At 54.3% G+C, this 21,890-nt stretch overlaps 32 non-coding genes across 32 annotated transcripts; all 32 read right to left on the bottom strand.

Moving 5' to 3' along the window:
- Positions 1-129: 129 nt before the first annotated feature.
- Positions 130-244, bottom strand: LOC141797216 (U5 spliceosomal RNA). Its single transcript, XR_012598962.1, has one exon. It is a non-coding gene; the product is annotated as a U5 spliceosomal RNA (small nuclear RNA).
- A 559-nt stretch (positions 245-803) lies between these two features.
- On the bottom strand, positions 804-918 carry LOC141797215 (U5 spliceosomal RNA). The gene has a single exon (XR_012598961.1). It is a non-coding gene; the product is annotated as a U5 spliceosomal RNA (small nuclear RNA).
- Positions 919-1,489: 571 nt separating this feature from the next.
- Positions 1,490-1,604, bottom strand: LOC141797251 (U5 spliceosomal RNA). Its single transcript, XR_012598996.1, has one exon. It is a non-coding gene; the product is annotated as a U5 spliceosomal RNA (small nuclear RNA).
- A 585-nt stretch (positions 1,605-2,189) lies between these two features.
- On the bottom strand, positions 2,190-2,302 carry LOC141797250 (U5 spliceosomal RNA). Its single transcript, XR_012598995.1, has one exon. It is a non-coding gene; the product is annotated as a U5 spliceosomal RNA (small nuclear RNA).
- Positions 2,303-2,873: 571 nt separating this feature from the next.
- LOC141797214 (U5 spliceosomal RNA) lies at positions 2,874-2,988 on the bottom strand. Its single transcript, XR_012598960.1, has one exon. It is a non-coding gene; the product is annotated as a U5 spliceosomal RNA (small nuclear RNA).
- A 567-nt stretch (positions 2,989-3,555) lies between these two features.
- On the bottom strand, positions 3,556-3,670 carry LOC141797213 (U5 spliceosomal RNA). The gene has a single exon (XR_012598959.1). It is a non-coding gene; the product is annotated as a U5 spliceosomal RNA (small nuclear RNA).
- A 575-nt stretch (positions 3,671-4,245) lies between these two features.
- Positions 4,246-4,360, bottom strand: LOC141797212 (U5 spliceosomal RNA). Its single transcript, XR_012598958.1, has one exon. It is a non-coding gene; the product is annotated as a U5 spliceosomal RNA (small nuclear RNA).
- A 567-nt stretch (positions 4,361-4,927) lies between these two features.
- Positions 4,928-5,042, bottom strand: LOC141797210 (U5 spliceosomal RNA). Its single transcript, XR_012598957.1, has one exon. It is a non-coding gene; the product is annotated as a U5 spliceosomal RNA (small nuclear RNA).
- A 577-nt stretch (positions 5,043-5,619) lies between these two features.
- Positions 5,620-5,732, bottom strand: LOC141797249 (U5 spliceosomal RNA). Its single transcript, XR_012598994.1, has one exon. It is a non-coding gene; the product is annotated as a U5 spliceosomal RNA (small nuclear RNA).
- Positions 5,733-6,303: 571 nt separating this feature from the next.
- LOC141797209 (U5 spliceosomal RNA) lies at positions 6,304-6,418 on the bottom strand. Its single transcript, XR_012598956.1, has one exon. It is a non-coding gene; the product is annotated as a U5 spliceosomal RNA (small nuclear RNA).
- A 567-nt stretch (positions 6,419-6,985) lies between these two features.
- LOC141797207 (U5 spliceosomal RNA) lies at positions 6,986-7,100 on the bottom strand. Its single transcript, XR_012598954.1, has one exon. It is a non-coding gene; the product is annotated as a U5 spliceosomal RNA (small nuclear RNA).
- Positions 7,101-7,675: 575 nt separating this feature from the next.
- LOC141797206 (U5 spliceosomal RNA) lies at positions 7,676-7,790 on the bottom strand. Its single transcript, XR_012598953.1, has one exon. It is a non-coding gene; the product is annotated as a U5 spliceosomal RNA (small nuclear RNA).
- Positions 7,791-8,357: 567 nt separating this feature from the next.
- On the bottom strand, positions 8,358-8,472 carry LOC141797205 (U5 spliceosomal RNA). The gene has a single exon (XR_012598952.1). It is a non-coding gene; the product is annotated as a U5 spliceosomal RNA (small nuclear RNA).
- Positions 8,473-9,047: 575 nt separating this feature from the next.
- On the bottom strand, positions 9,048-9,162 carry LOC141797204 (U5 spliceosomal RNA). Its single transcript, XR_012598951.1, has one exon. It is a non-coding gene; the product is annotated as a U5 spliceosomal RNA (small nuclear RNA).
- Positions 9,163-9,741: 579 nt separating this feature from the next.
- Positions 9,742-9,856, bottom strand: LOC141797247 (U5 spliceosomal RNA). Its single transcript, XR_012598992.1, has one exon. It is a non-coding gene; the product is annotated as a U5 spliceosomal RNA (small nuclear RNA).
- Positions 9,857-10,423: 567 nt separating this feature from the next.
- On the bottom strand, positions 10,424-10,538 carry LOC141797260 (U5 spliceosomal RNA). Its single transcript, XR_012599005.1, has one exon. It is a non-coding gene; the product is annotated as a U5 spliceosomal RNA (small nuclear RNA).
- Positions 10,539-11,105: 567 nt separating this feature from the next.
- Positions 11,106-11,220, bottom strand: LOC141797228 (U5 spliceosomal RNA). Its single transcript, XR_012598974.1, has one exon. It is a non-coding gene; the product is annotated as a U5 spliceosomal RNA (small nuclear RNA).
- A 575-nt stretch (positions 11,221-11,795) lies between these two features.
- Positions 11,796-11,910, bottom strand: LOC141797203 (U5 spliceosomal RNA). Its single transcript, XR_012598950.1, has one exon. It is a non-coding gene; the product is annotated as a U5 spliceosomal RNA (small nuclear RNA).
- A 567-nt stretch (positions 11,911-12,477) lies between these two features.
- On the bottom strand, positions 12,478-12,592 carry LOC141797202 (U5 spliceosomal RNA). The gene has a single exon (XR_012598949.1). It is a non-coding gene; the product is annotated as a U5 spliceosomal RNA (small nuclear RNA).
- Positions 12,593-13,159: 567 nt separating this feature from the next.
- Positions 13,160-13,274, bottom strand: LOC141797259 (U5 spliceosomal RNA). The gene has a single exon (XR_012599004.1). It is a non-coding gene; the product is annotated as a U5 spliceosomal RNA (small nuclear RNA).
- Positions 13,275-13,841: 567 nt separating this feature from the next.
- On the bottom strand, positions 13,842-13,956 carry LOC141797227 (U5 spliceosomal RNA). Its single transcript, XR_012598973.1, has one exon. It is a non-coding gene; the product is annotated as a U5 spliceosomal RNA (small nuclear RNA).
- Positions 13,957-14,531: 575 nt separating this feature from the next.
- LOC141797201 (U5 spliceosomal RNA) lies at positions 14,532-14,646 on the bottom strand. Its single transcript, XR_012598948.1, has one exon. It is a non-coding gene; the product is annotated as a U5 spliceosomal RNA (small nuclear RNA).
- Positions 14,647-15,213: 567 nt separating this feature from the next.
- Positions 15,214-15,328, bottom strand: LOC141797200 (U5 spliceosomal RNA). The gene has a single exon (XR_012598947.1). It is a non-coding gene; the product is annotated as a U5 spliceosomal RNA (small nuclear RNA).
- A 567-nt stretch (positions 15,329-15,895) lies between these two features.
- LOC141797199 (U5 spliceosomal RNA) lies at positions 15,896-16,010 on the bottom strand. The gene has a single exon (XR_012598946.1). It is a non-coding gene; the product is annotated as a U5 spliceosomal RNA (small nuclear RNA).
- A 568-nt stretch (positions 16,011-16,578) lies between these two features.
- LOC141797198 (U5 spliceosomal RNA) lies at positions 16,579-16,693 on the bottom strand. Its single transcript, XR_012598945.1, has one exon. It is a non-coding gene; the product is annotated as a U5 spliceosomal RNA (small nuclear RNA).
- Positions 16,694-17,261: 568 nt separating this feature from the next.
- Positions 17,262-17,376, bottom strand: LOC141797196 (U5 spliceosomal RNA). Its single transcript, XR_012598943.1, has one exon. It is a non-coding gene; the product is annotated as a U5 spliceosomal RNA (small nuclear RNA).
- Positions 17,377-17,932: 556 nt separating this feature from the next.
- Positions 17,933-18,047, bottom strand: LOC141797194 (U5 spliceosomal RNA). Its single transcript, XR_012598942.1, has one exon. It is a non-coding gene; the product is annotated as a U5 spliceosomal RNA (small nuclear RNA).
- Positions 18,048-18,615: 568 nt separating this feature from the next.
- LOC141797193 (U5 spliceosomal RNA) lies at positions 18,616-18,730 on the bottom strand. Its single transcript, XR_012598941.1, has one exon. It is a non-coding gene; the product is annotated as a U5 spliceosomal RNA (small nuclear RNA).
- Positions 18,731-19,298: 568 nt separating this feature from the next.
- Positions 19,299-19,413, bottom strand: LOC141797192 (U5 spliceosomal RNA). The gene has a single exon (XR_012598940.1). It is a non-coding gene; the product is annotated as a U5 spliceosomal RNA (small nuclear RNA).
- Positions 19,414-19,981: 568 nt separating this feature from the next.
- Positions 19,982-20,096, bottom strand: LOC141797191 (U5 spliceosomal RNA). The gene has a single exon (XR_012598939.1). It is a non-coding gene; the product is annotated as a U5 spliceosomal RNA (small nuclear RNA).
- A 568-nt stretch (positions 20,097-20,664) lies between these two features.
- On the bottom strand, positions 20,665-20,779 carry LOC141797190 (U5 spliceosomal RNA). Its single transcript, XR_012598938.1, has one exon. It is a non-coding gene; the product is annotated as a U5 spliceosomal RNA (small nuclear RNA).
- A 568-nt stretch (positions 20,780-21,347) lies between these two features.
- Positions 21,348-21,462, bottom strand: LOC141797189 (U5 spliceosomal RNA). The gene has a single exon (XR_012598937.1). It is a non-coding gene; the product is annotated as a U5 spliceosomal RNA (small nuclear RNA).
- Positions 21,463-21,890: the final 428 nt, after the last annotated feature.

Here is a 21,890-nt window from a genome sequence, read left to right as displayed (position 1 = left end):
ACTCCTTGGCCATTGCCACCAGCGCCATCTAGCCAAGCTGCCTCAGACTTGGACGGCACCCCTGGAGAAGTGCAGTGCTTTTCCAGTCCTCCATTGTATGTTTCCTTTGCTCCTCACAAGTCGCAGAGGCTCAGCCGAATGGCCGAGCCAGCCAAAAATAGATACAACTCAAGAGTGTTCCTCTCCACGGAAGTCTTTAGTAAAAGGCGAAAGACTTGTGCGCTATGAAGAGAAACCCGAGTGGATACAGCTCTCTACCCAAGAGCAGCCCGACACAGGTCTGGCCCCAGCAACTACCTTCACGGTGAGCTGCGCTCAGCTCCTGGCCTGCAAGGCCACTTGTGCTCTCCCACAACCCTGTCTGCCAGCCTGCCAGCCAGCCTGCCTGCCTGTCTGCCTGTCTGCTCGCTAGTGTCATCAAAGGCTTTATTGGATAGAAATTCGGACAATTTAAGGCCCGCCTCTTAGCTGCAGGAACCTGTGGAAAGCTCAGGCTCTAGCACAGCCACTGTAGAATTTCAGAAAAGAAGGGAAGTGATCTGCCATGCACATGCAAGGGCAAAAAAGCTCCAACTCTTCATCCAAGCCACAAGGCTTAAGAAGCAGTAACACCAAGCCCTGGGTCACTCCAGACCCCCCACCAGCATGTTTCTGGCACTATGCAGTGCCAGAGCACTCCTTGGCCATTGCCACCAGCGCCATCTAGCCAAGCTGCCTCAGACTTGGACGGCACCCCTGGAGAAGTGCAGTGCTTTTCCAGTCCTCCATTGTATGTTTCCTTTGCTCCTCACAAGTCGCAGAGGCTCAGCCGAATGGCCGAGCCAGCCAAAAATAGATACAACTCAAGAGTGTTCCTCTCCACGGAAGTCTTTAGTAAAAGGCGAAAGACTTGTGCGCTATGAAGAGAAACCCGAGTGGATACGGCTCTCTACCCAAGAGCAGCCTGACACAGGTCTGGCCCCAGCCACTACCTTCACGGTGAGCTGCGCTCAGCTCCTGGCCTGCAAGGCCACTTGTGCTCTCCCACAACCCTGTCTGCCAGCCTGCCAGCCAGCCTGCCAGCCTGCCTGTCTGCCTGTCTGCCTGTCTGCTCGCTAGTGTCATCAAAGGCTTTATTGGATAGAAATTCGGACAATTTAAGGCCCGCCTCTTAGCTGCAGGAACCTGTGGAAAGCTCAGGCTCTAGCACAGCCACTGTAGAATTTCAGAAAAGAAGGGAAGTGATCTGCCATGCACATGCAAGGGCAAAAAAGCTCCAACTCTTCATCCAAGCCACAAGGCTTAAGAAGCAGTAACACCAAGCCCTGGGTCACTCCAGACCCCCCACCAGCATGTTTCTGGCACTATGCAGTGCCAGAGCACTCCTTGGCCATTGCCACCAGCGCCATCTAGCCAAGCTGCCTCAGACTTGGACGGCACCCCTGGAGAAGTGCAGTGCTTTTCCAGTCCTCCATTGTATGTTTCTTTTGCTCCTCACAAGTCGCAGAGGCTCAGCCGAATGGCCGAGCCAGCCAAAAATAGATACAACTCAAGAGTGTTCCTCTCCACGGAAGTCTTTAGTAAAAGGCGAAAGACTTGTGCGCTATGAAGAGAAACCCAAGTGGATACGGCTCTCTACCCAAGAGCAGCCCGACACAGGTCTGGCCCCAGCCACTACCTTCACGGTGAGCTGCGCTCAGCTCCTGGCCTGCAAGGCCACTTGTGCTCTCCCACAACCCTGTCTGCCAGCCTGCCAGCCAGCCTGCCTGCCTGTCTGCCTGTCTGCCTGTCTGCCTGTCTGCCTGTCTGCTCGCTAGTGTCATCAAAGGCTTTATTGGATAGAAATTCGGACAATTTAAGGCCCGCCTCTTAGCTGCAGGAACCTGTGGAAAGCTCAGGCTCTAGCACAGCCACTGTAGAATTTCAGAAAAGAAGGGAAGTGATCTGCCATGCACATGCAAGGGCAAAAAAGCTCCAACTCTTCATCCAAGCCACAAGGCTTAAGAAGCAGTAACACCAAGCCCTGGGTCACTCCAGACCCCCCACCAGCATGTTTCTGGCACTATGCAGTGCCAGAGCACTCCTTGGCCATTGCCACCAGCGCCATCTAGCCAAGCTGCCTCAGACTTGGACGGCACCCCTGGAGAAGTGCAGTGCTTTTCCAGTCCTCCATTGTATGTTTCCTTTGCTCCTCACAAGTCGCAGAGGCTCAGCCGAATGGTCGAGCCAGCCAAAAATAGATACAACTCAAGAGTGTTCCTCTCCACGGAAGTCTTTAGTAAAAGGCGAAAGACTTGTGCGCTATGAAGAGAAACCCGAGTGGATACGGCTCTATACCCAAGAGCAGCCTGACACAGGTCTACCCCCAGCCACTACCTTCACGGTGAGCTGCGCTCAGCTCCTGGCCTGCAAGGCCACTTGTGCTCTCCCACAACCCTGTCTGCCAGCCTGCCAGCCAGCCTGCCAGCCTGCCTGTCTGCCTGTCTGCCTGTCTGCTCGCTAGTGTCATCAAAGGCTTTATTGGATAGAAATTCGGACAATTTAAGGCCCGCCTCTTAGCTGCAGGAACCTGTGGAAAGCTCAGGCTCTAGCACAGCCACTGTAGAATTTCAGAAAAGAAGGGAAGTGATCTGCCATGCACATGCAAGGGCAAAAAAGCTCCAACTCTTCATCCAAGCCACAAGGCTTAAGAAGCAGTAACACCAAGCCCTGGGTCACTCCAGACCCCCCACCAGCATGTTTCTGGCACTATGCAGTGCCAGAGCACTCCTTGGCCATTGCCACCAGCGCCATCTAGCCAAGCTGCCTCAGACTTGGACGGCACCCCTGGAGAAGTGCAGTGCTTTTCCAGTCCTCCATTGTATGTTTCCTTTGCTCCTCACAAGTCGCAGAGGCTCAGCCGAATGGCCGAGCCAGCCAAAAATAGATACAACTCAAGAGTGTTCCTCTCCACGGAAGTCTTTAGTAAAAGGCGAAAGACTTGTGCGCTATGAAGAGAAACCCGAGTGGATACGGCTCTCTACCCAAGAGCAGCCCGACACAGGTCTGGCCCCAGCCACTACCTTCACGGTGAGCTGCGCTCAGCTCCTGGCCTGCAAGGCCACTTGTGCTCTCCCACAACCCTGTCTGCCAGCCTGCCAGCCAGCCTGCCTGCCTGTCTGCCTGTCTGCCTGTCTGCTCGCTAGTGTCATCAAAGGCTTTATTGGATAGAAATTCGGACAATTTAAGGCCCGCCTCTTAGCTGCAGGAACCTGTGGAAAGCTCAGGCTCTAGCACAGCCACTGTAGAATTTCAGAAAAGAAGGGAAGTGATCTGCCATGCACATGCAAGGGCAAAAAAGCTCCAACTCTTCATCCAAGCCACAAGGCTTAAGAAGCAGTAACACCAAGCCCTGGGTCACTCCAGACCCCCCACCAGCATGTTTCTGGCACTATGCAGTGCCAGAGCACTCCTTGGCCATTGCCACCAGCGCCATCTAGCCAAGCTGCCTCAGACTTGGACGGCACCCCTGGAGAAGTGCAGTGCTTTTCCAGTCCTCCATTGTATGTTTCTTTTGCTCCTCACAAGTCGCAGAGGCTCAGCCGAATGGCCGAGCCAGCCAAAAATAGATACAACTCAAGAGTGTTCCTCTCCACGGAAGTCTTTAGTAAAAGGCGAAAGACTTGTGCGCTATGAAGAGAAACCCGAGTGGATACGGCTCTCTACCCAAGAGCAGCCCGACACAGGTCTGGCCCCAGCCACTACCTTCACGGTGAGCTGCGCTCAGCTCCTGGCCTGCAAGGCCACTTGTGCTCTCCCACAACCCTGTCTGCCAGCCTGCCAGCCAGCCTGCCAGCCTGCCTGCCTGTCTGCCTGTCTGCCTGTCTGCTCGCTAAAGTCATCAAAGGCTTTATTGGATAGAAATTCGGACAATTTAAGGCCCGCCTCTTAGCTGCAGGAACCTGTGGAAAGCTCAGGCTCTAGCACAGCCACTGTAGAATTTCAGAAAAGAAGGGAAGTGATCTGCCATGCACATGCAAGGGCAAAAAAGCTCCAACTCTTCATCCAAGCCACAAGGCTTAAGAAGCAGTAACACCAAGCCCTGGGTCACTCCAGACCCCCCACCAGCATGTTTCTGGCACTATGCAGTGCCAGAGCACTCCTTGGCCATTGCCACCAGCGCCATCTAGCCAAGCTGCCTCAGACTTGGACGGCACCCCTGGAGAAGTGCAGTGCTTTTCCAGTCCTCCATTGTATGTTTCCTTTGCTCCTCACAAGTCGCAGAGGCTCAGCCGAATGGCCGAGCCAGCCAAAAATAGATACAACTCAAGAGTGTTCCTCTCCACGGAAGTCTTTAGTAAAAGGCGAAAGACTTGTGCGCTATGAAGAGAAACCCGAGTGGATACGGCTCTCTACCCAAGAGCAGCCTGACACAGGTCTGGCCCCAGCCACTACCTTCACGGTGAGCTGCGCTCAGCTCCTGGCCTGCAAGGCCACTTGTGCTCTCCCACAACCCTGTCTGCCAGCCTGCCAGCCAGCCTGCCTGCCTGTCTGCCTGTCTGCCTGTCTGCTCGCTAAAGTCATCAAAGGCTTTATTGGATAGAAATTCGGACAATTTAAGGCCCGCCTCTTAGCTGCAGGAACCTGTGGAAAGCTCAGGCTCTAGCACAGCCACTGTAGAATTTCAGAAAAGAAGGGAAGTGATCTGCCATGCACATGCAAGGGCAAAAAAGCTCCAACTCTTCATCCAAGCCACAAGGCTTAAGAAGCAGTAACACCAAGCCCTGGGTCACTCCAGACCCCCCACCAGCATGTTTCTGGCACTATGCAGTGCCAGAGCACTCCTTGGCCATTGCCACCAGCGCCATCTAGCCAAGCTGCCTCAGACTTGGACGGCACCCCTGGAGAAGTGCAGTGCTTTTCCAGTCCTCCATTGTATGTTTCCATTGCTCCTCACAAGTCGCAGAGGCTCAGCCGAATGGCCGAGCCAGCCAAAAATAGATACAACTCAAGAGTGTTCCTCTCCACGGAAGTCTTTAGTAAAAGGCGAAAGACTTGTGCGCTATGAAGAGAAACCCGAGTGGATACAGCTCTCTACCCAAGAGCAGCCCGACACAGGTCTGGCCCCAGCCACTACCTTCACGGTGAGCTGCGCTCAGCTCCTGGCCTGCAAGGCCACTTGTGCTCTCCCACAACCCTGTCTGCCAGCCTGCCAGCCAGCCTGCCAGCCTGCCTGCCTGTCTGCCTGTCTGCCTGTCTGCTCGCTAGTGTCATCAAAGGCTTTATTGGATAGAAATTCGGACAATTTAAGGCCCGCCTCTTAGCTGCAGGAACCTGTGGAAAGCTCAGGCTCTAGCACAGCCACTGTAGAATTTCAGAAAAGAAGGGAAGTGATCTGCCATGCACATGCAAGGGCAAAAAAGCTCCAACTCTTCATCCAAGCCACAAGGCTTAAGAAGCAGTAACACCAAGCCCTGGGTCACTCCAGACCCCCCACCAGCATGTTTCTGGCACTATGCAGTGCCAGAGCACTCCTTGGCCATTGCCACCAGCGCCATCTAGCCAAGCTGCCTCAGACTTGGACGGCACCCCTGGAGAAGTGCAGTGCTTTTCCAGTCCTCCATTGTATGTTTCCTTTGCTCCTCACAAGTCGCAGAGGCTCAGCCGAATGGTCGAGCCAGCCAAAAATAGATACAACTCAAGAGTGTTCCTCTCCACGGAAGTCTTTAGTAAAAGGCGAAAGACTTGTGCGCTATGAAGAGAAACCCGAGTGGATACGGCTCTATACCCAAGAGCAGCCTGACACAGGTCTACCCCCAGCCACTACCTTCACGGTGAGCTGCGCTCAGCTCCTGGCCTGCAAGGCCACTTGTGCTCTCCCACAACCCTGTCTGCCAGCCTGCCAGCCAGCCTGCCAGCCTGCCTGTCTGCCTGTCTGCCTGTCTGCTCGCTAGTGTCATCAAAGGCTTTATTGGATAGAAATTCGGACAATTTAAGGCCCGCCTCTTAGCTGCAGGAACCTGTGGAAAGCTCAGGCTCTAGCACAGCCACTGTAGAATTTCAGAAAAGAAGGGAAGTGATCTGCCATGCACATGCAAGGGCAAAAAAGCTCCAACTCTTCATCCAAGCCACAAGGCTTAAGAAGCAGTAACACCAAGCCCTGGGTCACTCCAGACCCCCCACCAGCATGTTTCTGGCACTATGCAGTGCCAGAGCACTCCTTGGCCATTGCCACCAGCGCCATCTAGCCAAGCTGCCTCAGACTTGGACGGCACCCCTGGAGAAGTGCAGTGCTTTTCCAGTCCTCCATTGTATGTTTCCTTTGCTCCTCACAAGTCGCAGAGGCTCAGCCGAATGGCCGAGCCAGCCAAAAATAGATACAACTCAAGAGTGTTCCTCTCCACGGAAGTCTTTAGTAAAAGGCGAAAGACTTGTGCGCTATGAAGAGAAACCCGAGTGGATACGGCTCTCTACCCAAGAGCAGCCCGACACAGGTCTGGCCCCAGCCACTACCTTCACGGTGAGCTGCGCTCAGCTCCTGGCCTGCAAGGCCACTTGTGCTCTCCCACAACCCTGTCTGCCAGCCTGCCAGCCAGCCTGCCTGCCTGTCTGCCTGTCTGCCTGTCTGCTCGCTAGTGTCATCAAAGGCTTTATTGGATAGAAATTCGGACAATTTAAGGCCCGCCTCTTAGCTGCAGGAACCTGTGGAAAGCTCAGGCTCTAGCACAGCCACTGTAGAATTTCAGAAAAGAAGGGAAGTGATCTGCCATGCACATGCAAGGGCAAAAAAGCTCCAACTCTTCATCCAAGCCACAAGGCTTAAGAAGCAGTAACACCAAGCCCTGGGTCACTCCAGACCCCCCACCAGCATGTTTCTGGCACTATGCAGTGCCAGAGCACTCCTTGGCCATTGCCACCAGCGCCATCTAGCCAAGCTGCCTCAGACTTGGACGGCACCCCTGGAGAAGTGCAGTGCTTTTCCAGTCCTCCATTGTATGTTTCTTTTGCTCCTCACAAGTCGCAGAGGCTCAGCCGAATGGCCGAGCCAGCCAAAAATAGATACAACTCAAGAGTGTTCCTCTCCACGGAAGTCTTTAGTAAAAGGCGAAAGACTTGTGCGCTATGAAGAGAAACCCGAGTGGATACGGCTCTCTACCCAAGAGCAGCCCGACACAGGTCTGGCCCCAGCCACTACCTTCACGGTGAGCTGCGCTCAGCTCCTGGCCTGCAAGGCCACTTGTGCTCTCCCACAACCCTGTCTGCCAGCCTGCCAGCCAGCCTGCCAGCCTGCCTGCCTGTCTGCCTGTCTGCCTGTCTGCTCGCTAAAGTCATCAAAGGCTTTATTGGATAGAAATTCGGACAATTTAAGGCCCGCCTCTTAGCTGCAGGAACCTGTGGAAAGCTCAGGCTCTAGCACAGCCACTGTAGAATTTCAGAAAAGAAGGGAAGTGATCTGCCATGCACATGCAAGGGCAAAAAAGCTCCAACTCTTCATCCAAGCCACAAGGCTTAAGAAGCAGTAACACCAAGCCCTGGGTCACTCCAGACCCCCCACCAGCATGTTTCTGGCACTATGCAGTGCCAGAGCACTCCTTGGCCATTGCCACCAGCGCCATCTAGCCAAGCTGCCTCAGACTTGGACGGCACCCCTGGAGAAGTGCAGTGCTTTTCCAGTCCTCCATTGTATGTTTCCTTTGCTCCTCACAAGTCGCAGAGGCTCAGCCGAATGGCCGAGCCAGCCAAAAATAGATACAACTCAAGAGTGTTCCTCTCCACGGAAGTCTTTAGTAAAAGGCGAAAGACTTGTGCGCTATGAAGAGAAACCCGAGTGGATACGGCTCTCTACCCAAGAGCAGCCTGACACAGGTCTGGCCCCAGCCACTACCTTCACGGTGAGCTGCGCTCAGCTCCTGGCCTGCAAGGCCACTTGTGCTCTCCCACAACCCTGTCTGCCAGCCTGCCAGCCAGCCTGCCTGCCTGTCTGCCTGTCTGCCTGTCTGCTCGCTAAAGTCATCAAAGGCTTTATTGGATAGAAATTCGGACAATTTAAGGCCCGCCTCTTAGCTGCAGGAACCTGTGGAAAGCTCAGGCTCTAGCACAGCCACTGTAGAATTTCAGAAAAGAAGGGAAGTGATCTGCCATGCACATGCAAGGGCAAAAAAGCTCCAACTCTTCATCCAAGCCACAAGGCTTAAGAAGCAGTAACACCAAGCCCTGGGTCACTCCAGACCCCCCACCAGCATGTTTCTGGCACTATGCAGTGCCAGAGCACTCCTTGGCCATTGCCACCAGCGCCATCTAGCCAAGCTGCCTCAGACTTGGACGGCACCCCTGGAGAAGTGCAGTGCTTTTCCAGTCCTCCATTGTATGTTTCCATTGCTCCTCACAAGTCGCAGAGGCTCAGCCGAATGGCCGAGCCAGCCAAAAATAGATACAACTCAAGAGTGTTCCTCTCCACGGAAGTCTTTAGTAAAAGGCGAAAGACTTGTGCGCTATGAAGAGAAACCCGAGTGGATACAGCTCTCTACCCAAGAGCAGCCCGACACAGGTCTGGCCCCAGCCACTACCTTCACGGTGAGCTGCGCTCAGCTCCTGGCCTGCAAGGCCACTTGTGCTCTCCCACAACCCTGTCTGCCAGCCTGCCAGCCAGCCTGCCAGCCTGCCTGCCTGTCTGCCTGTCTGCCTGTCTGCTCGCTAGTGTCATCAAAGGCTTTATTGGATAGAAATTCGGACAATTTAAGGCCCGCCTCTTAGCTGCAGGAACCTGTGGAAAGCTCAGGCTCTAGCACAGCCACTGTAGAATTTCAGAAAAGAAGGGAAGTGATCTGCCATGCACATGCAAGGGCAAAAAAGCTCCAACTCTTCATCCAAGCCACAAGGCTTAAGAAGCAGTAACACCAAGCCCTGGGTCACTCCAGACCCCCCACCAGCATGTTTCTGGCACTATGCAGTGCCAGAGCACTCCTTGGCCATTGCCACCAGCGCCATCTAGCCAAGCTGCCTCAGACTTGGACGGCACCCCTGGAGAAGTGCAGTGCTTTTCCAGTCCTCCATTGTATGTTTCCTTTGCTCCTCACAAGTCGCAGAGGCTCAGCCGAATGGCCGAGCCAGCCAAAAATAGATACAACTCAAGAGTGTTCCTCTCCACGGAAGTCTTTAGTAAAAGGCGAAAGACTTGTGCGCTATGAAGAGAAACCCGAGTGGATACGGCTCTCTACCCAAGAGCAGCCCGACACAGGTCTGGCCCCAGCCACTACCTTCACGGTGAGCTGCGCTCAGCTCCTGGCATGCAAGGCCACTTGTGCTCTCCCACAACCCTGTCTGCCAGCCAGCCAGCCAGCCTGCCAGCCTGCCAGCCTGCCTGTCTGCCTGTCTGCCTGTCTGCTCACTAGTGTCATCAAAGGCTTTATTGGATAGAAATTCGGACAATTTAAGGCCCGCCTCTTAGCTGCAGGAACCTGTGGAAAGCTCAGGCTCTAGCACAGCCACTGTAGAATTTCAGAAAAGAAGGGAAGTGATCTGCCATGCACATGCAAGGGCAAAAAAGCTCCAACTCTTCATCCAAGCCACAAGGCTTAAGAAGCAGTAACACCAAGCCCTGGGTCACTCCAGACCCCCCACCAGCATGTTTCTGGCACTATGCAGTGCCAGAGCACTCCTTGGCCATTGCCACCAGCGCCATCTAGCCAAGCTGCCTCAGACTTGGACGGCACCCCTGGAGAAGTGCAGTGCTTTTCCAGTCCTCCATTGTATGTTTCCTTTGCTCCTCACAAGTCGCAGAGGCTCAGCCGAATGGCCGAGCCAGCCAAAAATAGATACAACTCAAGAGTGTTCCTCTCCACGGAAGTCTTTAGTAAAAGGCGAAAGACTTGTGCGCTTTGAAGAGAAACCCGAGTGGATACGGCTCTCTACCCAAGAGCAGCCCGACACAGGTCTGGCCCCAGCCACTACCTTCACGGTGAGCTGCGCTCAGCTCCTGGCCTGCAAGGCCACTTGTGCTCTCCCACAACCCTGTCTGCCAGCCTGCCAGCCAGCCTGCCTGCCTGTCTGCCTGTCTGCCTGTCTGCTTGCTAGTGTCATCAAAGGCTTTATTGGATAGAAATTCGGACAATTTAAGGCCCGCCTCTTAGCTGCAGGAACCTGTGGAAAGCTCAGGCTCTAGCACAGCCACTGTAGAATTTCAGAAAAGAAGGGAAGTGATCTGCCATGCACATGCAAGGGCAAAAAAGCTCCAACTTTTCATCCAAGCCACAAGGCTTAAGAAGCAGTAACACCAAGCCCTGGGTCACTCCAGACCCCCCACCAGCATGTTTCTGGCACTATGCAGTGCCAGAGCACTCCTTGGCCATTGCCACCAGCGCCATCTAGCCAAGCTGCCTCAGACTTGGACGGCACCCCTGGAGAAGTGCAGTGCTTTTCCAGTCCTCCATTGTATGTTTCCTTTGCTCCTCACAAGTCGCAGAGGCTCAGCCGAATGGCCGAGCCAGCCAGAAATAGATACAACTCAAGAGTGTTCCTCTCCACGGAAGTCTTTGGTAAAAGGCGAAAGACTTGTGCGCTATGAAGAGAAACCCGAGTGGATACGGCTCTCTACCCAAGAGCAGCCCGACACAGGTTTGGCCCCAGCCACTACCTTCACGGTGAGCTGCGCTCAGCTCCTGGCCTGCAAGGCCACTTGTGCTCTCCCACAACCCTGTCTGCCAGCCTGCCAGCCAGCCTGCCAGCCTGCCTGCCTGTCTGCCTGTCTGCTCGCTAAAGACATCAAAGGCTTTATTGGATAGAAATTCGGACAATTTAAGGCCCGCCTCTTAGCTGCAGGAACCTGTGGAAAGCTCAGGCTCTAGCACAGCCACTGTAGAATTTCAGAAAAGAAGGGAAGTGATCTGCCATGCACATGCAAGGGCAAAAAAGCTCCAACTCTTCATCCAAGCCACAAGGCTTAAGAAGCAGTAACACCAAGCCCTGGGTCACTCCAGACCCCCCACCAGCATGTTTCTGGCACTATGCAGTGCCAGAGCACTCCTTGGCCATTGCCACCAGCGCCATCTAGCCAAGCTGCCTCAGACTTGGATGGCACCCCTGGAGAAGTGCAGTGCTTTTCCAGTCCTCCATTGTATGTTTCTTTTGCTCCTCACAAGTCGCAGAGGCTCAGCCGAATGGCCGAGCCAGCCAAAAATAGATACAACTCAAGAGTGTTCCTCTCCACGGAAGTCTTTAGTAAAAGGCAAAAGACTTGTGCGCTATGAAGAGAAACCCGAGTGGATACGGCTCTCCACCCAAGAGCAGCCCGACACAGGTCTGGCCCCAGCCACTACCTTCACGGTGAGCTGCGCTCAGCTCCTGGCCTGCAAGGCCACTTGTGCTCTCCCACAACCCTGTCTGCCAGCCTGCCAGCCAGCCTGCCTTCCTGTCTGCCTGTCTGCCTGTCTGCCTGTCTGCTCGCTAGTGTCATCAAAGGCTTTATTGGATAGAAATTCGGACAATTTAAGGCCCGCCTCTTAGCTGCAGGAACCTGTGGAAAGCTCAGGCTCTAGCTCAGCCACTGTAGAATTTCAGAAAAGAAGGGAAGTGATCTGCCATGCACATGCAAGGGCAAAAAAGCTCCAACTCTTCATCCAAGCCACAAGGCTTAAGAAGCAGTAACACCAAGCCCTGGGTCACTCCAGACCCCCCACCAGCATGTTTCTGGCACTATGCAGTGCCAGAGCACTCCTTGGCCATTGCCACCAGCGCCATCTAGCCAAGCTGCCTCAGACTTGGACGGCACCCCTGGAGAAGTGCAGTGCTTTTCCAGTCCTCCATTGTATGTTTCCTTTGCTCCTCACAAGTCGCAGAGGCTCAGCCGAATGGCCGAGCCAGCCAAAAATAGATACAACTCAAGAGTGTTCCTCTCCACGGAAGTCTTTAGTAAAAGGCGAAAGACTTGTGCGCTATGAAGAGAAACCCGAGTGGATACGGCTCTCCACCCAAGAGCAGCCCGACACAGGTCTGGCCCCAGCCACTACCTTCACGGTGAGCTGCGCTCAGCTCCTGGCCTGCAAGGCCACTTGTGCTCTCCCACAACCCTGTCTGCCAGCCTGCCAGCCAGCCTGCCTGCCTGTCTGCCTGTCTGCCTGTCTGCTCGCTAGCGTCATCAAAGGCTTTATTGGATAGAAATTCGGACAATTTAAGGCCCGCCTCTTAGCTGCAGGAACCTGTGGAAAGCTCAGGCTCTAGCACAGCCACTGTAGAATTTCAGAAAAGAAGGGAAGTGATCTGCCATGCACATGCAAGGGCAAAAAAGCTCCAACTCTTCATCCAAGCCACAAGGCTTAAGAAGCAGTAACACCAAGCCCTGGGTCACTCCAGACCCCCCACCAGCATGTTTCTGGCACTATGCAGTGCCAGAGCACTCCTTGGCCATTGCCACCAGCGCCATCTAGCCAAGCTGCCTCAGACTTGGACGGCACCCCTGGAGAAGTGCAGTGCTTTTCCAGTCCTCTATTGTATGTTTCTTTTGCTCCTCACAAGTCGCAGGGGCTCAGCCGAATGGCCGAGCCAGCCAAAAATAGATACAACTCAAGAGTGTTCCTCTCCACGGAAGTCTTTAGTAAAAGGCGAAAGACTTGTGCGCTATGAAGAGAAACCCGAGTGGATACGGCTCTCTACCCAAGAGCAGCCCGACACAGGTCTGGCCCCAGCCACTACCTTCACGGTGAGCTGCGCTCAGCTCCTGGCCTGCAAGGCCACTTGTGCTCTCCCACAACCCTGTCTGCCAGCCTGCCAGCCAGCCTGCCTGCCTGTCTGCCTGTCTGCCTGTCTGCTCGCTAAAGTCATCAAAGGCTTTATTGGATAGAAATTCGGACAATTTAAGGCCCGCCTCTTAGCTGCAGGAACCTGTGGAAAGCTCAGGCTCTAGCACAGCCACTGTAGAATTTCAGAAAAGAAGGGAAGTGATCTGCCATGCACATGCAAGGGCAAAAAAGCTCCAACTCTTCATCCAAGCCACAAGGCTTAAGAAGCAGTAACACCAAGCCCTGGGTCACTCCAGACCCCCCACCAGCATGTTTCTGGCACTATGCAGTGCCAGAGCACTCCTTGGCCATTGCCACCAGCGCCATCTAGCCAAGCTGCCTCAGACTTGGACGGCACCCCTGGAGAAGTGCAGTGCTTTTCCAGTCCTCCATTGTATGTTTCCTTTGCTCCTCACAAGTCGCAGAGGCTCAGCCGAATGGCCGAGCCAGCCAGAAATAGATACAACTCAAGAGTGTTCCTCTCCACGGAAGTCTTTGGTAAAAGGCGAAAGACTTGTGCGCTATGAAGAGAAACCCGAGTGGATACGGCTCTCTACCCAAGAGCAGCCCGACACAGGTTTGGCCCCAGCCACTACCTTCACGGTGAGCTGCGCTCAGCTCCTGGCCTGCAAGGCCACTTGTGCTCTCCCACAACCCTGTCTGCCAGCCTGCCAGCCAGCCTGCCAGCCTGCCTGCCTGTCTGCCTGTCTGCTCGCTAAAGACATCAAAGGCTTTATTGGATAGAAATTCGGACAATTTAAGGCCCGCCTCTTAGCTGCAGGAACCTGTGGAAAGCTCAGGCTCTAGCACAGCCACTGTAGAATTTCAGAAAAGAAGGGAAGTGATCTGCCATGCACATGCAAGGGCAAAAAAGCTCCAACTCTTCATCCAAGCCACAAGGCTTAAGAAGCAGTAACACCAAGCCCTGGGTCACTCCAGACCCCCCACCAGCATGTTTCTGGCACTATGCAGTGCCAGAGCACTCCTTGGCCATTGCCACCAGCGCCATCTAGCCAAGCTGCCTCAGACTTGGATGGCACCCCTGGAGAAGTGCAGTGCTTTTCCAGTCCTCCATTGTATGTTTCTTTTGCTCCTCACAAGTCGCAGAGGCTCAGCCGAATGGCCGAGCCAGCCAAAAATAGATACAACTCAAGAGTGTTCCTCTCCACGGAAGTCTTTAGTAAAAGGCAAAAGACTTGTGCGCTATGAAGAGAAACCCGAGTGGATACGGCTCTCCACCCAAGAGCAGCCCGACACAGGTCTGGCCCCAGCCACTACCTTCACGGTGAGCTGCGCTCAGCTCCTGGCCTGCAAGGCCACTTGTGCTCTCCCACAACCCTGTCTGCCAGCCTGCCAGCCAGCCTGCCTTCCTGTCTGCCTGTCTGCCTGTCTGCCTGTCTGCTCGCTAGTGTCATCAAAGGCTTTATTGGATAGAAATTCGGACAATTTAAGGCCCGCCTCTTAGCTGCAGGAACCTGTGGAAAGCTCAGGCTCTAGCTCAGCCACTGTAGAATTTCAGAAAAGAAGGGAAGTGATCTGCCATGCACATGCAAGGGCAAAAAAGCTCCAACTCTTCATCCAAGCCACAAGGCTTAAGAAGCAGTAACACCAAGCCCTGGGTCACTCCAGACCCCCCACCAGCATGTTTCTGGCACTATGCAGTGCCAGAGCACTCCTTGGCCATTGCCACCAGCGCCATCTAGCCAAGCTGCCTCAGACTTGGACGGCACCCCTGGAGAAGTGCAGTGCTTTTCCAGTCCTCCATTGTATGTTTCCTTTGCTCCTCACAAGTCGCAGAGGCTCAGCCGAATGGCCGAGCCAGCCAAAAATAGATACAACTCAAGAGTGTTCCTCTCCACGGAAGTCTTTAGTAAAAGGCGAAAGACTTGTGCGCTATGAAGAGAAACCCGAGTGGATACGGCTCTCCACCCAAGAGCAGCCCGACACAGGTCTGGCCCCAGCCACTACCTTCACGGTGAGCTGCGCTCAGCTCCTGGCCTGCAAGGCCACTTGTGCTCTCCCACAACCCTGTCTGCCAGCCTGCCAGCCAGCCTGCCTGCCTGTCTGCCTGTCTGCCTGTCTGCTCGCTAGCGTCATCAAAGGCTTTATTGGATAGAAATTCGGACAATTTAAGGCCCGCCTCTTAGCTGCAGGAACCTGTGGAAAGCTCAGGCTCTAGCACAGCCACTGTAGAATTTCAGAAAAGAAGGGAAGTGATCTGCCATGCACATGCAAGGGCAAAAAAGCTCCAACTCTTCATCCAAGCCACAAGGCTTAAGAAGCAGTAACACCAAGCCCTGGGTCACTCCAGACCCCCCACCAGCATGTTTCTGGCACTATGCAGTGCCAGAGCACTCCTTGGCCATTGCCACCAGCGCCATCTAGCCAAGCTGCCTCAGACTTGGACGGCACCCCTGGAGAAGTGCAGTGCTTTTCCAGTCCTCTATTGTATGTTTCTTTTGCTCCTCACAAGTCGCAGGGGCTCAGCCGAATGGCCGAGCCAGCCAAAAATAGATACAACTCAAGAGTGTTCCTCTCCACGGAAGTCTTTAGTAAAAGGCGAAAGACTTGTGCGCTATGAAGAGAAACCCGAGTGGATACAGCTCTCTACCCAAGAGCAGCCCGACACAGGTCTGGCCCCAGCCACTACCTTCACGGTGAGCTGCGCTCAGCTCCTGGCCTGCAAGGCCACTTGTGCTCTCCCACAACCCTGTCTGCCAGCCTGCCAGCCAGCCTGCCTGCCTGTCTGCCTGTCTGCCTGTCTGCTCGCTAAAGTCATCAAAGGCTTTATTGGATAGAAATTCGGACAATTTAAGGCCCGCCTCTTAGCTGCAGGAACCTGTGGAAAGCTCAGGCTCTAGCACAGCCACTGTAGAATTTCAGAAAAGAAGGGAAGTGATCTGCCATGCACATGCAAGGGCAAAAAAGCTCCAACTCTTCATCCAAGCCACAAGGCTTAAGAAGCAGTAACACCAAGCCCTGGGTCACTCCAGACCCCCCACCAGCATGTTTCTGGCACTATGCAGTGCCAGAGCACTCCTTGGCCATTGCCACCAGCGCCATCTAGCCAAGCTGCCTCAGACTTGGACGGCACCCCTGGAGAAGTGCAGTGCTTTTCCAGTCCTCCATTGTATGTTTCTTTTGCTCCTCACAAGTCGCAGAGGCTCAGCCGAATGGCCGAGCCAGCCAAAAATAGATACAACTCAAGAGTGTTCCTCTCCACGGAAGTCTTTAGTAAAAGGCGAAAGACTTGTGCGCTATGAAGAGAAACCCGAGTGGATACGGCTCTCTACCCAAGAGCAGCCCGACACAGGTCTGGCCCCAGCCACTACCTTCACGGTGAGCTGCGCTCAGCTCCTGGCCTGCAAGGCCACTTGTGCTATCCCACAACCCTGTCTGCCAGCCTGCCAGCCAGCCTGCCTGCCTGTCTGCCTGTCTGCCTGTCTGCTCGCTAGTGTCATCAAAGGGCTTTATTGGATAGAAATTCGGACAATTTAAGGCCCGCCTCTTAGCTGCAGGAACCTGTGGAAAGCTCAGGCTCTAGCACAGCCACTGTAGAATTTCAGAAAAGAAGGGAAGTGATCTGCCATGCACATGCAAGGGCAAAAAAGCTCCAACTCTTCATCCAAGCCACAAGGCTTAAGAAGCAGTAACACCAAGCCCTGGGTCACTCCAGACCCCCCACCAGCATGTTTCTGGCACTATGCAGTGCCAGAGCACTCCTTGGCCATTGCCACCAGCGCCATCTAGCCAAGCTGCCTCAGACTTGGACGGCACCCCTGGAGAAGTGCAGTGCTTTTCCAGTCCTCCATTGTATGTTTCTTTTGCTCCTCACAAGTCGCAGAGGCTCAGCCGAATGGCCGAGCCAGCCAAAAATAGATACAACTCAAGAGTGTTCCTCTCCACGGAAGTCTTTAGTAAAAGGCGAAAGACTTGTGCGCTATGAAGAGAAACCCGAGTGGATACGGCTCTCTACCCAAGAGCAGCCCGACACAGGTCTGGCCCCAGCCACTACCTTCACGGTGAGCTGCGCTCAGCTCCTGGCCTGCAAGGCCACTTGTGCTCTCCCACAACCCTGTCTGCCAGCCTGCCAGCCAGCCTGCCTGCCTGTCTGCCTGTCTGCCTGTCTGCTCGCTAGTGTCATCAAAGGGCTTTATTGGATAGAAATTCGGACAATTTAAGGCCCGCCTCTTAGCTGCAGGAACCTGTGGAAAGCTCAGGCTCTAGCACAGCCACTGTAGAATTTCAGAAAAGAAGGGAAGTGATCTGCCATGCACATGCAAGGGCAAAAAAGCTCCAACTCTTCATCCAAGCCACAAGGCTTAAGAAGCAGTAACACCAAGCCCTGGGTCACTCCAGACCCCCCACCAGCATGTTTCTGGCACTATGCAGTGCCAGAGCACTCCTTGGCCATTGCCACCAGCGCCATCTAGCCAAGCTGCCTCAGACTTGGACGGCACCCCTGGAGAAGTGCAGTGCTTTTCCAGTCCTCCATTGTATGTTTCTTTTGCTCCTCACAAGTCGCAGAGGCTCAGCCGAATGGCCGAGCCAGCCAAAAATAGATACAACTCAAGAGTGTTCCTCTCCACGGAAGTCTTTAGTAAAAGGCGAAAGACTTGTGCGCTATGAAGAGAAACCCGAGTGGATACGGCTCTCTACCCAAGAGCAGCCCGACACAGGTCTGGCCCCAGCCACTACCTTCACGGTGAGCTGCGCTCAGCTCCTGGCCTGCAAGGCCACTTGTGCTCTCCCACAACCCTGTCTGCCAGCCTGCCAGCCTGTCTGCCTGTCTGCCTGTCTGCTCGCTAGTGTCATCAAAGGGCTTTATTGGATAGAAATTCGGACAATTTAAGGCCCGCCTCTTAGCTGCAGGAACCTGTGGAAAGCTCAGGCTCTAGCACAGCCACTGTAGAATTTCAGAAAAGAAGGGAAGTGATCTGCCATGCACATGCAAGGGCAAAAAAGCTCCAACTCTTCATCCAAGCCACAAGGCTTAAGAAGCAGTAACACCAAGCCCTGGGTCACTCCAGACCCCCCACCAGCATGTTTCTGGCACTATGCAGTGCCAGAGCACTCCTTGGCCATTGCCACCAGCGCCATCTAGCCAAGCTGCCTCAGACTTGGACGGCACCCCTGGAGAAGTGCAGTGCTTTTCCAGTCCTCCATTGTATGTTTCTTTTGCTCCTCACAAGTCGCAGAGGCTCAGCCGAATGGCCGAGCCAGCCAAAAATAGATACAACTCAAGAGTGTTCCTCTCCACGGAAGTCTTTAGTAAAAGGCGAAAGACTTGTGCGCTATGAAGAGAAACCCGAGTGGATACGGCTCTCTACCCAAGAGCAGCCCGACACAGGTCTGGCCCCAGCCACTACCTTCACGGTGAGCTGCGCTCAGCTCCTGGCCTGCAAGGCCACTTGTGCTCTCCCACAACCCTGTCTGCCAGCCTGCCAGCCAGCCTGCCTGCCTGTCTGCCTGTCTGCCTGTCTGCTCGCTAGTGTCATCAAAGGGCTTTATTGGATAGAAATTCGGACAATTTAAGGCCCGCCTCTTAGCTGCAGGAACCTGTGGAAAGCTCAGGCTCTAGCACAGCCACTGTAGAATTTCAGAAAAGAAGGGAAGTGATCTGCCATGCACATGCAAGGGCAAAAAAGCTCCAACTCTTCATCCAAGCCACAAGGCTTAAGAAGCAGTAACACCAAGCCCTGGGTCACTCCAGACCCCCCACCAGCATGTTTCTGGCACTATGCAGTGCCAGAGCACTCCTTGGCCATTGCCACCAGCGCCATCTAGCCAAGCTGCCTCAGACTTGGACGGCACCCCTGGAGAAGTGCAGTGCTTTTCCAGTCCTCCATTGTATGTTTCTTTTGCTCCTCACAAGTCGCAGAGGCTCAGCCGAATGGCCGAGCCAGCCAAAAATAGATACAACTCAAGAGTGTTCCTCTCCACGGAAGTCTTTAGTAAAAGGCGAAAGACTTGTGCGCTATGAAGAGAAACCCGAGTGGATACGGCTCTCTACCCAAGAGCAGCCCGACACAGGTCTGGCCCCAGCCACTACCTTCACGGTGAGCTGCGCTCAGCTCCTGGCCTGCAAGGCCACTTGTGCTATCCCACAACCCTGTCTGCCAGCCTGCCAGCCAGCCTGCCTGCCTGTCTGCCTGTCTGCCTGTCTGCTCGCTAGTGTCATCAAAGGGCTTTATTGGATAGAAATTCGGACAATTTAAGGCCCGCCTCTTAGCTGCAGGAACCTGTGGAAAGCTCAGGCTCTAGCACAGCCACTGTAGAATTTCAGAAAAGAAGGGAAGTGATCTGCCATGCACATGCAAGGGCAAAAAAGCTCCAACTCTTCATCCAAGCCACAAGGCTTAAGAAGCAGTAACACCAAGCCCTGGGTCACTCCAGACCCCCCACCAGCATGTTTCTGGCACTATGCAGTGCCAGAGCACTCCTTGGCCATTGCCACCAGCGCCATCTAGCCAAGCTGCCTCAGACTTGGACGGCACCCCTGGAGAAGTGCAGTGCTTTTCCAGTCCTCCATTGTATGTTTCTTTTGCTCCTCACAAGTCGCAGAGGCTCAGCCGAATGGCCGAGCCAGCCAAAAATAGATACAACTCAAGAGTGTTCCTCTCCACGGAAGTCTTTAGTAAAAGGCGAAAGACTTGTGCGCTATGAAGAGAAACCCGAGTGGATACGGCTCTCTACCCAAGAGCAGCCCGACACAGGTCTGGCCCCAGCCACTACCTTCACGGTGAGCTGCGCTCAGCTCCTGGCCTGCAAGGCCACTTGTGCTCTCCCACAACCCTGTCTGCCAGCCTGCCAGCCAGCCTGCCTGCCTGTCTGCCTGTCTGCCTGTCTGCTCGCTAGTGTCATCAAAGGGCTTTATTGGATAGAAATTCGGACAATTTAAGGCCCGCCTCTTAGCTGCAGGAACCTGTGGAAAGCTCAGGCTCTAGCACAGCCACTGTAGAATTTCAGAAAAGAAGGGAAGTGATCTGCCATGCACATGCAAGGGCAAAAAAGCTCCAACTCTTCATCCAAGCCACAAGGCTTAAGAAGCAGTAACACCAAGCCCTGGGTCACTCCAGACCCCCCACCAGCATGTTTCTGGCACTATGCAGTGCCAGAGCACTCCTTGGCCATTGCCACCAGCGCCATCTAGCCAAGCTGCCTCAGACTTGGACGGCACCCCTGGAGAAGTGCAGTGCTTTTCCAGTCCTCCATTGTATGTTTCTTTTGCTCCTCACAAGTCGCAGAGGCTCAGCCGAATGGCCGAGCCAGCCAAAAATAGATACAACTCAAGAGTGTTCCTCTCCACGGAAGTCTTTAGTAAAAGGCGAAAGACTTGTGCGCTATGAAGAGAAACCCGAGTGGATACGGCTCTCTACCCAAGAGCAGCCCGACACAGGTCTGGCCCCAGCCACTACCTTCACGGTGAGCTGCGCTCAGCTCCTGGCCTGCAAGGCCACTTGTGCTCTCCCACAACCCTGTCTGCCAGCCTGCCAGCCAGCCTGCCTGCCTGTCTGCCTGTCTGCCTGTCTGCTCGCTAGTGTCATCAAAGGGCTTTATTGGATAGAAATTCGGACAATTTAAGGCCCGCCTCTTAGCTGCAGGAACCTGTGGAAAGCTCAGGCTCTAGCACAGCCACTGTAGAATTTCAGAAAAGAAGGGAAGTGATCTGCCATGCACATGCAAGGGCAAAAAAGCTCCAACTCTTCATCCAAGCCACAAGGCTTAAGAAGCAGTAACACCAAGCCCTGGGTCACTCCAGACCCCCCACCAGCATGTTTCTGGCACTATGCAGTGCCAGAGCACTCCTTGGCCATTGCCACCAGCGCCATCTAGCCAAGCTGCCTCAGACTTGGACGGCACCCCTGGAGAAGTGCAGTGCTTTTCCAGTCCTCCATTGTATGTTTCTTTTGCTCCTCACAAGTCGCAGAGGCTCAGCCGAATGGCCGAGCCAGCCAAAAATAGATACAACTCAAGAGTGTTCCTCTCCACGGAAGTCTTTAGTAAAAGGCGAAAGACTTGTGCGCTATGAAGAGAAACCCGAGTGGATACGGCTCTCTACCCAAGAGCAGCCCGACACAGGTCTGGCCCCGGCCACTACCTTCACGGTGAGCTGCGCTCAGCTCCTGGCCTGCAAGGCCACTTGTGCTATCCCACAACCCTGTCTGCCAGCCTGCCAGCCAGCCTGCCTGCCTGTCTGCCTGTCTGCCTGTCTGCTCGCTAGTGTCATCAAAGGGCTTTATTGGATAGAAATTCGGACAATTTAAGGCCCGCCTCTTAGCTGCAGGAACCTGTGGAAAGCTCAGGCTCTAGCACAGCCACTGTAGAATTTCAGAAAAGAAGGGAAGTGATCTGCCATGCACATGCAAGGGCAAAAAAGCTCCAACTCTTCATCCAAGCCACAAGGCTTAAGAAGCAGTAACACCAAGCCCTGGGTCACTCCAGACCCCCCACCAGCATGTTTCTGGCACTATGCAGTGCCAGAGCACTCCTTGGCCATTGCCACCAGCGCCATCTAGCCAAGCTGCCTCAGACTTGGACGGCACCCCTGGAGAAGTGCAGTGCTTTTCCAGTCCTCCATTGTATGTTTCTTTTGCTCCTCACAAGTCGCAGAGGCTCAGCCGAATGGCCGAGCCAGCCAAAAATAGATACAACTCAAGAGTGTTCCTCTCCACGGAAGTCTTTAGTAAAAGGCGAAAGACTTGTGCGCTATGAAGAGAAACCCGAGTGGATACGGCTCTCTACCCAAGAGCAGCCCGACACAGGTCTGGCCCCAGCCACTACCTTCACGGTGAGCTGCGCTCAGCTCCTGGCCTGCAAGGCCACTTGTGCTCTCCCACAACCCTGTCTGCCAGCCTGCCAGCCAGCCTGCCTGCCTGTCTGCCTGTCTGCCTGTCTGCTCGCTAGTGTCATCAAAGGGCTTTATTGGATAGAAATTCGGACAATTTAAGGCCCGCCTCTTAGCTGCAGGAACCTGTGGAAAGCTCAGGCTCTAGCACAGCCACTGTAGAATTTCAGAAAAGAAGGGAAGTGATCTGCCATGCACATGCAAGGGCAAAAAAGCTCCAACTCTTCATCCAAGCCACAAGGCTTAAGAAGCAGTAACACCAAGCCCTGGGTCACTCCAGACCCCCCACCAGCATGTTTCTGGCACTATGC

This window comes from Halichoeres trimaculatus, unplaced genomic scaffold (genome assembly GCF_033239565.1).
Source record: "Halichoeres trimaculatus isolate MK-OKI-2021-1 unplaced genomic scaffold, fHalTri1.1 fHalTri1_scaffold_10, whole genome shotgun sequence".
Lineage (NCBI taxonomy): Eukaryota > Metazoa > Chordata > Actinopteri > Labriformes > Labridae > Halichoeres > Halichoeres trimaculatus.
This window is presented reverse-complemented; position numbering and strand designations above follow the sequence as displayed.